Genomic DNA, 13,318 nt, shown 5'->3' with positions numbered 1-13,318 from the left:
TACTCTCCTGGGAAATCAGTGAAGAAAAAATTAATTTCCTAGATTTAGAAATCATCAAAGAAGGAACAAAATTAATAACGCAGACCCATTTTAAAACTGTAGATCGAAACAGCTATCTACCTCTAGATAGCTGCCACCATTCGCCCTGGTTGGAAAACATACCGAAAGGGCAGCTTTTAAGATTGAGGAGAAACTGCACCAAAGATGATACTTTTTTAAAACAGGCTGATTTTATTGGGAAAAGGTTTATAGAGAAAGGTTACCAACAGGACTTTATTAACAAAAAAATACAAGATGTGATGGCTTTGGATCGGAATTCTCTCATCCAGGACTCTACAAGAACTAATACCTTTGCCGGAGGGGTACCCCTAATAATGAATTATAGTGTCCAACATAAGCAGGTAGAAACTATTTGCAGGAAGTATTGGCACATTGTGAAGGGGGATCGCCATTTAACAAGTCTACTCCCTGAGAGACCTATATTCACTTATAGGAGGGCCCCAACCTTAAGAGATCTGATTGCAAAGAATGTTCTGGACCCCCCTGAAAAGAAAAGTTTTTCATTTTTTAATGAAAAAGGTTTTTATCCTTGCAAAACCTGCTTCACTTGTAAACGCACTAAAGAAAGTAAAAAGAAAAAAGAAAAATTCAAATCAAGCTTCACAGGGAAAGAATACAAGATTAAAGACTTTATTTCCTGTAGAACTGAAGGAGTGGTGTACCTTCTAGAGTGCCCATGTCAAATCCAATATGTGGGAAGAACAAAAAGACCCCTTTGGAAAAGATTACGGGAACATACACAAAACATAATAAACGGATTCCCAAAGCATAGTTTATCCCGCCACTATGAGCGTTATCACAATAAAGATCCCTCTTCGTTGAAAGTATGGGGTATTGAAAAGTACAAACCCCATTGGAGGGGGGACAATAGGGTGCAGAAAATTAGCCAGGCTGAATCCCGCTGGATCCATGAATTATGCACTTTATCCCCCAATGGCCACAACATAGAATTTGATCTTAACTGTTTTATTTCTAATTTTTAGATATTAAGATTTTATTCGTGCTTTTAAATATTATTGGAGCTGTGTGTCATTAGTAATCCTATTTTACTCTCCCTATTATTAATAATAATGTTCCGGTCGTTGTTTTCATTGTCATGTCCCCCCTTATTATTTACCCCTTTGCCTAGATTCATCCACCATGGATAAGGGTTACATGTGCAAGGAGTTTTTCACAATTTCTAATAGAGGAAGTATTGACACCCGTCGTTAATGAATGAAGTGCCTTACCCTCATGTATCTTTCCTTGCTCTTTCCCCACTAACCACTTGAGGGAGCCCTAAGCATCCTATAATTTATCTGAATATCCTTTTAGGATGAACAATATTATGTTTTTTATCCACTAGAGGGAGATCACATAGATTTTTTATTTATTATCGTTATTTCATTAATATTTTTTGATTCAAATGGATGTTACAATACTTTGGATTATCCCCAGGTCACTATGCTGATGTATTGTGTGTTTTATTGAAGGCGCCGTGAAGCGCGCGTCCGCAGCTGTATAAAAGTCACTGCTCACCCACGGCACTCCCATACCTATGATTAAGTAGCGTTGTTCTGCTACGCAACGCGTCAGGTGAAGGAGGAGTGTCGCTGGTGACGTCATCTCCGCTCGCGGCCGAGAGCGGAGATCTGCTGATCATTTGTAAATATTACTGTGGAGTATCTGCATGCTGTTCACAGCCGTATCAACTGTGAGTGTTACTATATTTTTTATTAAATTACCATTGATTTACTGCACTATGGAGCCTGCCTTTTGCTTCTTTTGAGAGTATCTGGAGGAATTTGGAGGTGGAGGATTGGAGTTACCTGAACCTTCCTGTATGCAGAGTGTGTACTGCTGGGTTTTATCCCCTATCCAACAGGCTTGTATTGATCGCAATTGAGGTGAGAGGCTAGCATTATCTATCCTATTTGCACTTCACCGTGGAGGATCGTGTGGTGGATTGGAGCATTGGTTTGAACAACTGTTTCACCGCTGGGAAATCTTTGAAATTTATGCACTTTGAATATCTCTATATTCTTTTTCACTTTATTTAATTTTTTATATATTTGCACGTTTGGAACACAACGTTTGAACATTTTTTTGTATGGGATTTTGGAAGTCAACTTGAACACTTTATCAACTGGATCACTTTTGACATATTTATGACATTTTTTCTATATATATATTTTATTTATATATTTTTCATGTCATCTATTTTTAATATTTATTCACTTTGCACTTTTTATCTTTGTGCACACTGACTTATTTGCTATATTAATTGATATACTAAGTACTTCCTATTTGGGATTTTATATTCACGTCAACACTTGAGCACTTTATTTTGGTAGCATCACTGGAAGCCTTTGTTTACATTCACTTCAATCAATGATTTCCTTAGTATCATTGTAAATCTACTTTATCCATTATATCCACTACTCCTACCCTTCACACCTAAATTATTGATGTCATGAAGGGTCTTCAAGGAAACTAGGAGTGGAACACATATTGATTGAACACCTTTGATCAATACTTATACGTTTTTATACGTTGGTATATGTGTAATATATATATCTTATTTTATTCTATTTTAGTATCCCTTTGGCAAGCGCCATTACACTCCCTGTTTTACACATGAATAGAACTGCCTTCACAGAAATGCACAAAACACCTGTGTATTTCCATGCAGATGCTATGTCCCAATTGACATTAATGGGACTGCCTGCACAGAGATGCACAGAAGACCTGTTCATGCCTCTGCAGAGGAGGGAAGCCGCAAGCTGCAAGGGGAAGGATCAGTGTTGCAGGGGTGAGTAGGATCGGTGTAGGAGTGTGGGGGGATAGTGTAGAAAGTTAGTGAGGTGCTTCAGGGATTAGTGAGGCAGGATTTTAGGTTAAAGGAGGGAGCAATGTCAGTGTACTAGCAGCGGCAATGGAGCGGGTGGGCACCTTTATGGGGGAATAGCTCTGGTTAGCTAATCAGAGGCATGGTTTTGTTCAGCAGAGTCTGCTAAACAATTCTGATATAAGTGACTAAAGTGACCATGGGCCAGATTCACAGAAGAGATACGACGGCGTATCTCCTGATACGCCGTCGTATCTCTGTGATCCGCCCGTCCTAACTATGCGGCTGATTCATAGAATCAGTTACGCATAGATAGCCCTAAGATCCGACAGGTGTAATTGACTTACACCATCGGATCTTAGGATGCAATTCTAGGCCGGCTGCTAGGTGACGATTCCATAGCGGTCGGCGTAGAATATGCAAATGACTAGTTACGGTGATCCACGAAGATCCGCGCGTTCGTCGCAATCTCGTACGTCGCCGCTAGTCGGTTTTTCCCGTCGCAAAGTTACACCTGCTTTAACATGGCTTATCTTTAGATCAGCCATGTTAAAGTATGGCCGTCGTTCCCGCGTCGAATTTCAAATGTTTTTTTTTTTGCGTAAGACTTCCGGGAATACGAAACGCTGTAACGCACGTCGCCGTTCAAAAAAAACATTGGGGCGCGGTAATTTCGCGCAAAGCACGTCAGGAAATTTTAACACGGAGCATGCGCAGAACGTTCGGCGCGGGAACGCGCCTAATTTAAATGGTGCCCGCACCATTTGAATTAGACGGGCTTGCGCCGAGCGGATTTACGTTACACCGCCGCAAGTTTACAGGTAAGAGCTTTGTGAATCAGGCACTTACGCTGTAAACCTGCGGCGGTGTAACGTAAATGGGATACGTTACGCCGCCGCGGAGTAACGTAAATGTCTCTGAATCTGCCCTCATGAGCTTATAACACATGGAGGAATATGAGGAATGTGAGGTCCGTATGGGGTACAGACCTGGCCGGCTGGAAGCAGTTCTGTTAACAGTACCACAGACCATATGTTTTTAAAGCATACATTTTTGTCTGGTCATCTAACAGGCCCTGCATCATTTTAACATTTAAATACATTTAGACTTTGTCATGGTAGAATAGACATCATAATTCAGATACAAGTTTTTGTAATATCAGATTTTTATTCTTCTACAATGGTAGACATCAGGCTGGATATCCCTTTTTGAAATATTATCCAAGGTCTCGAAAGAGGACATGTAGCCACGATTTTAGGAGAAAGGAAGTTTAACCTTAGATTCCGGAAATAGTTCTAGCAGAAAGTGGTACTAGCTGAGAGTGTCAACTACTTCAAAAAACATTTAGATGTCCTCTTAAGGAAGCAGAGTATACAGAGTATACAGCTATGCAAATGGCTAAATAATAGAACCACACATACATATACCCACACATAATTTGAACTGGTCAATATGTATGTCTTATAAACTATGTATCATGTTTTTTGTTAAAGTGATTGCAAAAGTTTTTTTTTTAAAATAACAAACATTTTATACTTACCTGCTCTGTGCAAGGGATTTTCACAGAGCAGCCCTGAGCCTCTTCCTGTGGGGTGCTCTGGCGTTGCTCCTGTGCGGGCGTGCTCAAGAGTCCTGCTGCTGACACAGACAGCAGGACAAGGCCCCACCCCGACTCCCATTTCACTGGATTTGATTGACAGCACTGGGAGCCAATGGCTCCTGCTGCTATCAATCTATCCAATGGGGACCCGAGACAGCGGCTGGAGCTACTGGTCTTGTGCTCGTTACTGGAACGATTCGGTTCAGGTAAGAAAAAGGGGGGGCTCTGTGAGCAGCTGCAGCACAGAAGGTTTTTCACCTTAATGCATAGAATGCTTTTTTAGGTTAAAAACCTTGAGACTTTACAACCCCTTTAAATATGTGTTTTCAGCTTAATGGATAAAATAAAAAAATTCTATCTTGTGAGCACCTGTTCCCAAAAGCTCACTTACCACACAAATCCTATCCTTGTGCAAATACCCTGTTCATATACTTGCATGTTTGGTCATTATTGTTTCTACTGTTCCTGCACCTGTTATTCAATACATTTAAAGATAGAATAAACAAATAAAGATCATCTTACTAAGAGCCGGTTTACACAGGGGCGACCTGTCAGGCGACTCAGCTGCCTGACAAATCGCGGCCCGCTCTATTCAATGGAACCGTTCTAATAGGGGCGACGCAAGTCGCTCCGACTTAGAAAAAGGTTCCTGTACGACTTTGGGGGTGACTTGGGGCGACTTGCATTGACTTCAATACAGAAGTCATTTTGCAAGTTGCCTCTCACGTAGTATTGAGATCGCCTTGCCGAGTCGCCCCCAAAGTCGTGCCGCCTGTGTGTGAACCGGCTCTAAACGTGTCCTATTGTCTAAGATTGACAACTACAGACTTGATAAGGGGTATGAATATAACTAAACATAACTGCAAAACCAGTTGCTAACATTTTATGAACAGTTTATGAGGAAGAAAGCCAAGCCACTGGGAACATAGGTGACAATCTAAAATCTGTCATAGCCTGGTGGTTCTTTTGGACCTCATAAGCAAGAAATGCCTTTTTTATGAGTGAAAAAACGTTTTTACATGGTATATCATGAGCACGTGTGAGCAAGCATGGTGAACTTTTTTTCTCTAAGAAAATAATGTTGATTTTAGGTTTCTAGTAAAATGTAATAACATGAACTGCACAACAGATCTGTCAGTTATTGTAGGTACCTGCTTTAGCTGTATTATTATGAATGTACCAAAAGAAACAGAAATCCCCAATATCAACAAATTGCTTGAGGAAACCTAAAGTACAAGAAGAAAATAGTTTGATTGCAAAGGAGAAACTATTGATATGGGAAAGCAGTAACACACTATTTCTAACATTTTACTTAATTTACTACTTTCTGTTTCTGGGATTATGTTATTTCTGCATGCATCTAGCTCACAAGCTTTGAGGGTGGGCATTTGCATTCTTTAGGACAAACTAGAAAACACATATTTCAGAGGTTTCTTATACGCCTCTCTGGTTTTCTATGATTCATTAATAAATACATTCATCATTAAATACAACATTCAACTAGAGTTGGGCGAACACTTTGAGCTGAGCAAAAGTTTGGCCTGAACATTGCCTGTTCTGAAAACCCGAATTTGCAGGGCAAACATTGCTGCATATTGCATAGCTGGTTGTTAAGTAGGGGGCCAGGAAGCTGGCTGCTGCATCCTTAACAATGGATGAGTCATCAGCTTACAAAGGGCTTTCACACTGACAGCTGAATGAAAAATAAAACAATACCAGCAATAGAAAAAAGTGAAAAAAACTACATGGGGGTCCCCCAATCCATACCAGGCCCATCTGATATGGATTTTAAGGGGAATCCCTTGCCACAATTTAAAGGAAAAAAACGGTGCAGGGTCCCTCTTCCAAATCCATACCAGACCCTTATCCAAGCGAGTGACCCCCACCCCTCCCAGTCACATCCCCTCAACATGGGGGTTATGGGGAAGGACCTCTTCTCGATAACCCTGGGAGGTGGTTGTGGGGGTCTGCGAGAAGGGGGCTTATCAGAATCTGGAAGCCCCTTTTAACAATTTTTATATTGTACCTCTACTCATTCACCAAAAAAAGTGACAAAATAAATAAAGACAGGAAGAAGTTTTGGAAATTCCTTTTAAAAAATAAAACAAAAACATGTCCCCCAATGTAGATCTATTGGCAATCACGATGCCCGCCACACCACCGGACCAAAAAAAAAACCTCAACCCACAATGAAGGCTAACCACCGAATGCCTGCTCCACCGGTTGAGAGTTCTTAAATAGGTAAGGGGTGGGGCTATCTGCTGACGTCATCTGGTGGCACCACCCCTTTGTGACGTCACCGACCCCACATGTACCATTGTAATTTAAACGTAATTTTATCCTTTATGAATTTCAGTTTTTCTGCAGCAGATTCTATACACAGTACAGATACGCCACTGTGCAGGCAGGCTATGAGAACCCCAGGAACTATATTTAAAGGGATTTTTCATTTTTCATTTTTATTGTTTTTTTTTTTCATTTTTCATTTTTATTGTTGTACTTTAAGCATAGTTAAAATCACTGCTGTCCCCCAGGGCAGTACCCAGGCCCTCATATGCTTTTTATGGCCACAAACTTGCATATAAGCATTTAATGGGCAATTTTTTTTTTTAGGTGTAAGCATATTAAACAAATGTTGCTCCCCTACATGCTGTACACCATACCACATTTGTATCCAGTAATAAAGACACCCTTTCTTTGGTGTAAGTGGCAGAAATAAAGTAATACATTTGTGTTCAATGGGAGCAAAAATAAACCCCCCCCTGGAGAAATGTCTATGCTCAATTACCAATAGCTTATACAGTACAAGTGACCACATATTTGAAAAAAAAATCAAATAATTGCTTGCTCATAGCATACATTAATGAAAATACAGTAGTAAAAATTGGAAGGAGAGGGCCATGGGACTTTAGATGAGGCATGGAAGGGCGTATGGAATGGTTTGGAATGTCAAAGGTGGATCGACTGACACAGTCCCAACAAGGGAATCTCTGTGGTCAAATGCAATTGCTACATAATCAACCCAAGAAAAGAAAATCAAGGAGTCAAATGTAAATTAATAATTGTAATATGTATCATAATATATAATACAGAGATCATGCTGTCCAAGGCATAATACATGTAATGATAATCACATTGGCATAAATAATATTTAGAATCTGGGACATGACTAATAAAAACAATCATAATACATTGACATAACAGTAACAAATCCAATAAATATAATTGTCCAAAAAGAAATGGTATAGGAAAAAACAGTTGAATGAGAATACATCATTGGGCGAGCTTATCTTGGCATCCCTGAGTATGGACTAGACGCGTTTCTTGGCGTTTTAAAGCCAGTCATCAGGAGTGGGGTGCAAGAAAATTAGCTAGAAAAGGAATAGAGGAATATATAAATATACAGGTGAGTCAATGTGGCCTCAATGATTGGGTTATAGTTGCAGCAAAACCGCATTAGGAGATGTATTACATTACCTACAGGCAAGCCCAAAATGAAGTAGCCCAGGCGTTCCAAACAATGGAATGGGATAGTGGTCCTGGATGAACCGTCTCCTCCGGGGTTGAGGCGGGGATAGAACCCCCACAGTCCAAGGTCACTCAAGAACTGAAGGGAACCAAGGATAGGCTGGCGTGGGACAAAAGCCGGGAGAAGACTAGCAGCTCCAACACACGGCCAAAAGGTGAGATGGGCACACATGGAACACACATATGAGTACTGGCAAAGGAGAAAAAGTGAAATGATTAGTGTCAATCAATCACTGGGTAAAGTCAAATAGTGTAAGTCCTAAAGTAGGAATCCTTATTTACCAGTTTGTGTGGACAGATACATATGCAGCCTCTTATCAGATGGGAACGTGCAAAGTGAAGCTGAAATACCCACACCAAGGGGCGTGTCCCCGCCAGCGTCATGCATAATCACAATGGCTGTTGGGGAGGACAAAAGGAAAACCCGCCCGAGGTATATGGACCTCAGCGGGAGCCCCTAACATCTAATCGGCCATGCGGGATGGACAGAGCACTGAAGCACACAGCGGCGGCCGTGGACGCCGTGCGTGCAGCGTACCGGCATGGCACCGATGCGCGAAGGTCAAACCCCGCCTCCATCACCAATGGGGATGGGCGGAGGAGGAGGATCTGGGCGCATCGCAACCCCGGGGGAGAAAGACCAAAGGACACACAATCCCCTAGACAATCGCATGGGTAAGGGCGGGCCAGGGGTGTTGAAAAAAACTAAAGAAGGTTAATTTAGCATCTTTAGTGAAAATAAATAAATAAAAAACTACATTTGTGTTCAGTAGTTACTTATCTAAACACACACTCCTGCATTGCTTCCTCATACCCTGATGATGTCAGCTAAGAAACTATCCCTATAGAATAAGATCACTTTGCCCCATAGGCAGTGCTGGAGTCATTCAAGTGCAGGGTCCCGTAACACTGAGTGCATTCCAGCACTGCTCTGACTCTATACTGTGTCCACTGAGATCTTTCAGACAACAAAAGAAGTACCCAAGGGCTGCATGTGGCCTGTACCTGCCAGTGTATCTAAAAATCATACATTACATTTTTTGGTTTGGATTGAGTGGGGAAGGGTTAGAATAACTGCCAGATATTTATTTATGTCTATAGGCCACAGTTCAACAGAAAATACATGTTGTAATGGGGAAATCACAGTTCTTTATTGTCTTACTATTTCATAGATTTAATAATTATACATATTTTTGGTTGATGAAGTAATGGAATAAGCCAAAAACCAGGAGACACAAACAATGCTTTATCCTGCAATGAATACTATAAATTTTGCAGCTGAAGAGGACCAGTTGTGGAAACATTATGTGTGGCACTATAACAGTGTCTGATCACAAGAATACACCCCAAATTTGAGGTACAAAACAAGATTGACCCTGTAGAAAAAAATTACCAAAGCTGCAGCTGAGGCCTAGCAGAGGATACTTTATGCATGACACTCAAACACTAGAATACACTTTGAGGCCTCAGGCACACTGGACGTTTTTGTATGTTTTTACAGCAGCTGTTTTTGGCTTCAGACTTTTTTTTTCAATACTCAATAAACTCCCCATCATATTATCCTATGTGTCCATGCACACATAGGTTGTTATCAGCAGTTTTTGGCTGGGGTGTTTTTTGGCTAAAAAAAAAAAACTAGTGGGTTCTGAGAGGAGTTTTTTTTTAGCTGTTTTCAGCTGTAAAAATGCTCTAATGTCAAAACATGCTGGAAAAATGCTCAAATACACGGCTCACCAGTGTTTTTTGACATTGTTGATCCATTGGAAAACAAAATCTACTGCTGTTTTTGTAACGTTATTTTAACATCCAGTGTGCATGGGGCCTGAATCACACAACAGGGTTGGCCCTGCAGAAAAAAAAATATCAGATCAGATTCATTCTTATCTGCCCATTGTGCTTAATGCCCTTTCTGACAGCACACTGGCCACAGTTCAGGCCAGCAGCTCAATTGCATGCTGGGAAACCTCTGGCCTCTAGCTTATTTTTCCACTGAATCTTGGCCAGGCAAACATTCACTTGATATGACCATCTGATGGGGCTGCATACTCTTCTGGACTGTAGTAGGACATCGTGGAAGCCAGGGTACCAGGGCTCAAGTCCTGCGGGAACGCATGGGAACGGAGTTCCTGCACTTTTTTCACAGCAGGAACTCAGTTCCCTTTGCAGGACTAGAGCAGCCGAGCCGCCCAAGCCAATCCTTCACTAAGCGACGATGCCCAGCTCGAGTTACTGTCAGGGGCAGGCGAACCTTAGTAATCCTTTATGTTACTGGCCGCTTCCTGTATATGGATTCCATCACTTCCTCGATGCCGCAATGCCTCCTGGGAGCTTTTGTCATTGTTCCCAGGAGACATTGCGGAGGTTTCCGTGAGTTATCCCGGGATTTAGAAAGAACTTACTAAGGTACAGTGGATCGAAAAAAAATAATTTTGGTGGGGGAGTGGATCTTGGGTGGGAGTTCCCACACTTTTTTCCACAGGACTTGACCCCTGCAGGGTACCTAAAATAGAGCTGCTACACCACCAGGCTGAAGACATGTGCCAGGCTCCAATGCAAACTTTCTCTGAAAGGGAGGCTAGCAGGTTGGTATCTTTTCCACACACAGCCTTTCCTGGCACAAGATTGCATTGGGTCAGTCACCTCTCAGCCTGCCCCATATAAGTTGACAGACTATTTGGCCCAGTGTGACTTCTGTCTCCAAGGAATACCATCTGCAACCAGTAAGGCAGAATTTTGCCTGGGCCATTGAGAATGCTTTTGTTCTCTTGGCTGGTTCAGGTGGTCCTGACTAAAGATGGACTTTTGGTATAAACAGAACCCATGTTCAGTCCAGTGAATTGTCAAACAAAATATATGTTTGACTAAGCAGACCCTACAGCTGCAGTGGGAAGTGAAACAAGCTGAAGTGAAAAGCTTACCACTTACTGTTGGAAAAGTTTTCTATGTGCATTGTGTGACTATTTATAAAAATGTAAAATGGAGTCCAGTTTATGTAATGGCTTCTAAGGACACGTTGCTTTAGCTCTTCTAGTTCTATTGTTTGTTTTACTTCCTTAAATCAAACGTTGTAAAGAGACACTGTGATTGGCAATAAAGCTGTTTGCGTCATGAGCCACCGGTGGTCTTTAAGCCAATAGTACACTTTCTGTTGACCATATAAGAAGGTCATACACCTGGTGTCTGTATGGGACTTTTGCTTTTTCACTTAGCATGTAGACTTCCATCCAGTTGTACCGGTGCAACTGAAATAAAATTATCTTGCTTCTGGAACACTTGAAGTTTGACTGATCACAGGGGAAGAATTATCCTATCATTTTGGTCCTTCGAGCCGGAACCAATGCGTGAAGCCCGGGTCCAATGGTTCTGATCGATCAGAAATCGGTGAGTATCGGATCTCAAAACTCACTGAGAAAATAAGTCCCCCCACTTAACATTAGTGGTCAAATAGGGGCCGATTGCTACCGGGACCCGGGTCCAACCATCTGGTTCCGAACCTGCCATGATCCAGTCCTTCTAGTGTGTTCTGGAGGTAAGATACTTTAAATTACATTTTTTTTCTCTCTCTAAGTCTATTCTTTTTTTCTTTTTTTCTCTGCTTGATTAATAGACATTGAGACTGATTGTATGACATCTTAATAGTCCAAATAGTTCACTGTAAAACAGGCATTTGGGGCGTTGCCTGAGGTAAAAATGGACGTCGCCTGCTGTCCGGGACAGATAAAAAAAAAAAGATTTGAAGGGTATACCAAATGTCGTAGGTTACGGACCCGACAATTTAAGCGCTACAAGTAGCTGAGTTATCTAAATAGATTGTGAGGCCGACTGTTTTCTTGGTGATCACTTTTTTTTTTCTCTTTTTATCTCTTTCAAATGGTTAACCTTGCTAACTTTACCTTTTGTTTGAACAACAGTACTGCTGCACACACAGGTTTTAACAATTTTTTGTTTTTCCCCATAGTGTGGGGTGTTTTGATATTTATTTTGTTTCCCCTGTATTCTTATTGTTATCGTGGCCAAGGATTGCTACACCAGTGATTTACAAATTATTGGAAACCCCAATTAATGCTAACAACAGGGACGTTTTTTGTTAAGGCAGTGTCTACAATCTGGTGTTTAAACACTGGGCTCACCCCCCCCCCCCATTCAGACATTGCTAAGTACACTTGCTCTTTTGTGTGTGTGTGTGTGCACGTGTGAATTTAGACCAGGTCATTTTTTTTCTCTCTTCTTTTTTGTTTGTTTTGTTTGTTTGTTTGTTTTTTGTCTGTGTTTGTTTTAAACAAACTGTGCTTCTAAAAAAAAAAAAAAAAAAAGAAGAAGGGAACCTAATGCACCATTAGAAGGTGATAAGAAATGTATGCATAACAAAGACCCTAAAATTGTGATATACTGTGCTAAAAGGAAAAGAAAATGTGTTTTTTAGAATAATTTAACTGTAAAAGGTTGCCAGAATTTGGTGAAAAAAGCTTAAATTGCTAAGATCAGAGAAGGTGTGAGTTATAAATGGCGGCATGCTGGCTTGAACATGCTAGAAGAACAAAAGAAAAATACCAAGCCCAACTCCCCCTGGTGGACAAAGAGGATAATTTAATTTGTAGCACCCAGAGACCACCTCCTTATAATAGTCCTCCCCCTAAGGTGCAAGCCACTGCCCAGAGTACCACCCTCCCTGTGACATCCACCCCTGTCAGAGGAACCGCCTCTGAACAAGACTCTGACCCTACTTCCTTAATCTCTCCAGATAGCAGCATGATCTCGGAGCTGAACAGATCAATCCTTGAAACTTTAACTGACGCCATAACCTATACACTAGATGCCCCTGCAGGTGCCAAGAGATCAAGTAAACCTCCTATTAGGTATGGTGTAGATGATGGTGAAGTATACCCTTTGATAGAAGTCCCAAACCCCAGGGGAGGACAGGCTGACGGGTTGGGAGGACAGCATCCCCTGACAATGACTGTTTTCAGGCCATGGACTGAGACATACAAAAGGCTACAGAACACATAAAACATCCAAAATTAGGTCCAGCAGAATTTATTGAAAACAGAGGGATTACGGAACAGTTACAAGTTGAACGGGGTGGAGGTAGAGAGAGCCCTGAGGAGAGTGCTGGGATCAGATTAGGCTTCCGTAAAGGGGGATTGGGACCCTTGCGGCCTAGCAGACGGACAGAGGCGAAGAGATCCATTACCTCCAGATAGCCCAGACTTGGGAAACAGGTTGACTGCATTACTGAATAGATGTCAGCTTAGATGGATTCAAAGGACTGATTGGCAGAAAATAAATATGACAAGGACAAGGAG

Source organism: Rana temporaria, chromosome 2 (genome assembly GCF_905171775.1).
Source record: "Rana temporaria chromosome 2, aRanTem1.1, whole genome shotgun sequence".
NCBI classification, from domain to species: Eukaryota; Metazoa; Chordata; class Amphibia; order Anura; family Ranidae; genus Rana; species Rana temporaria.
This window is presented reverse-complemented; position numbering follows the sequence as displayed.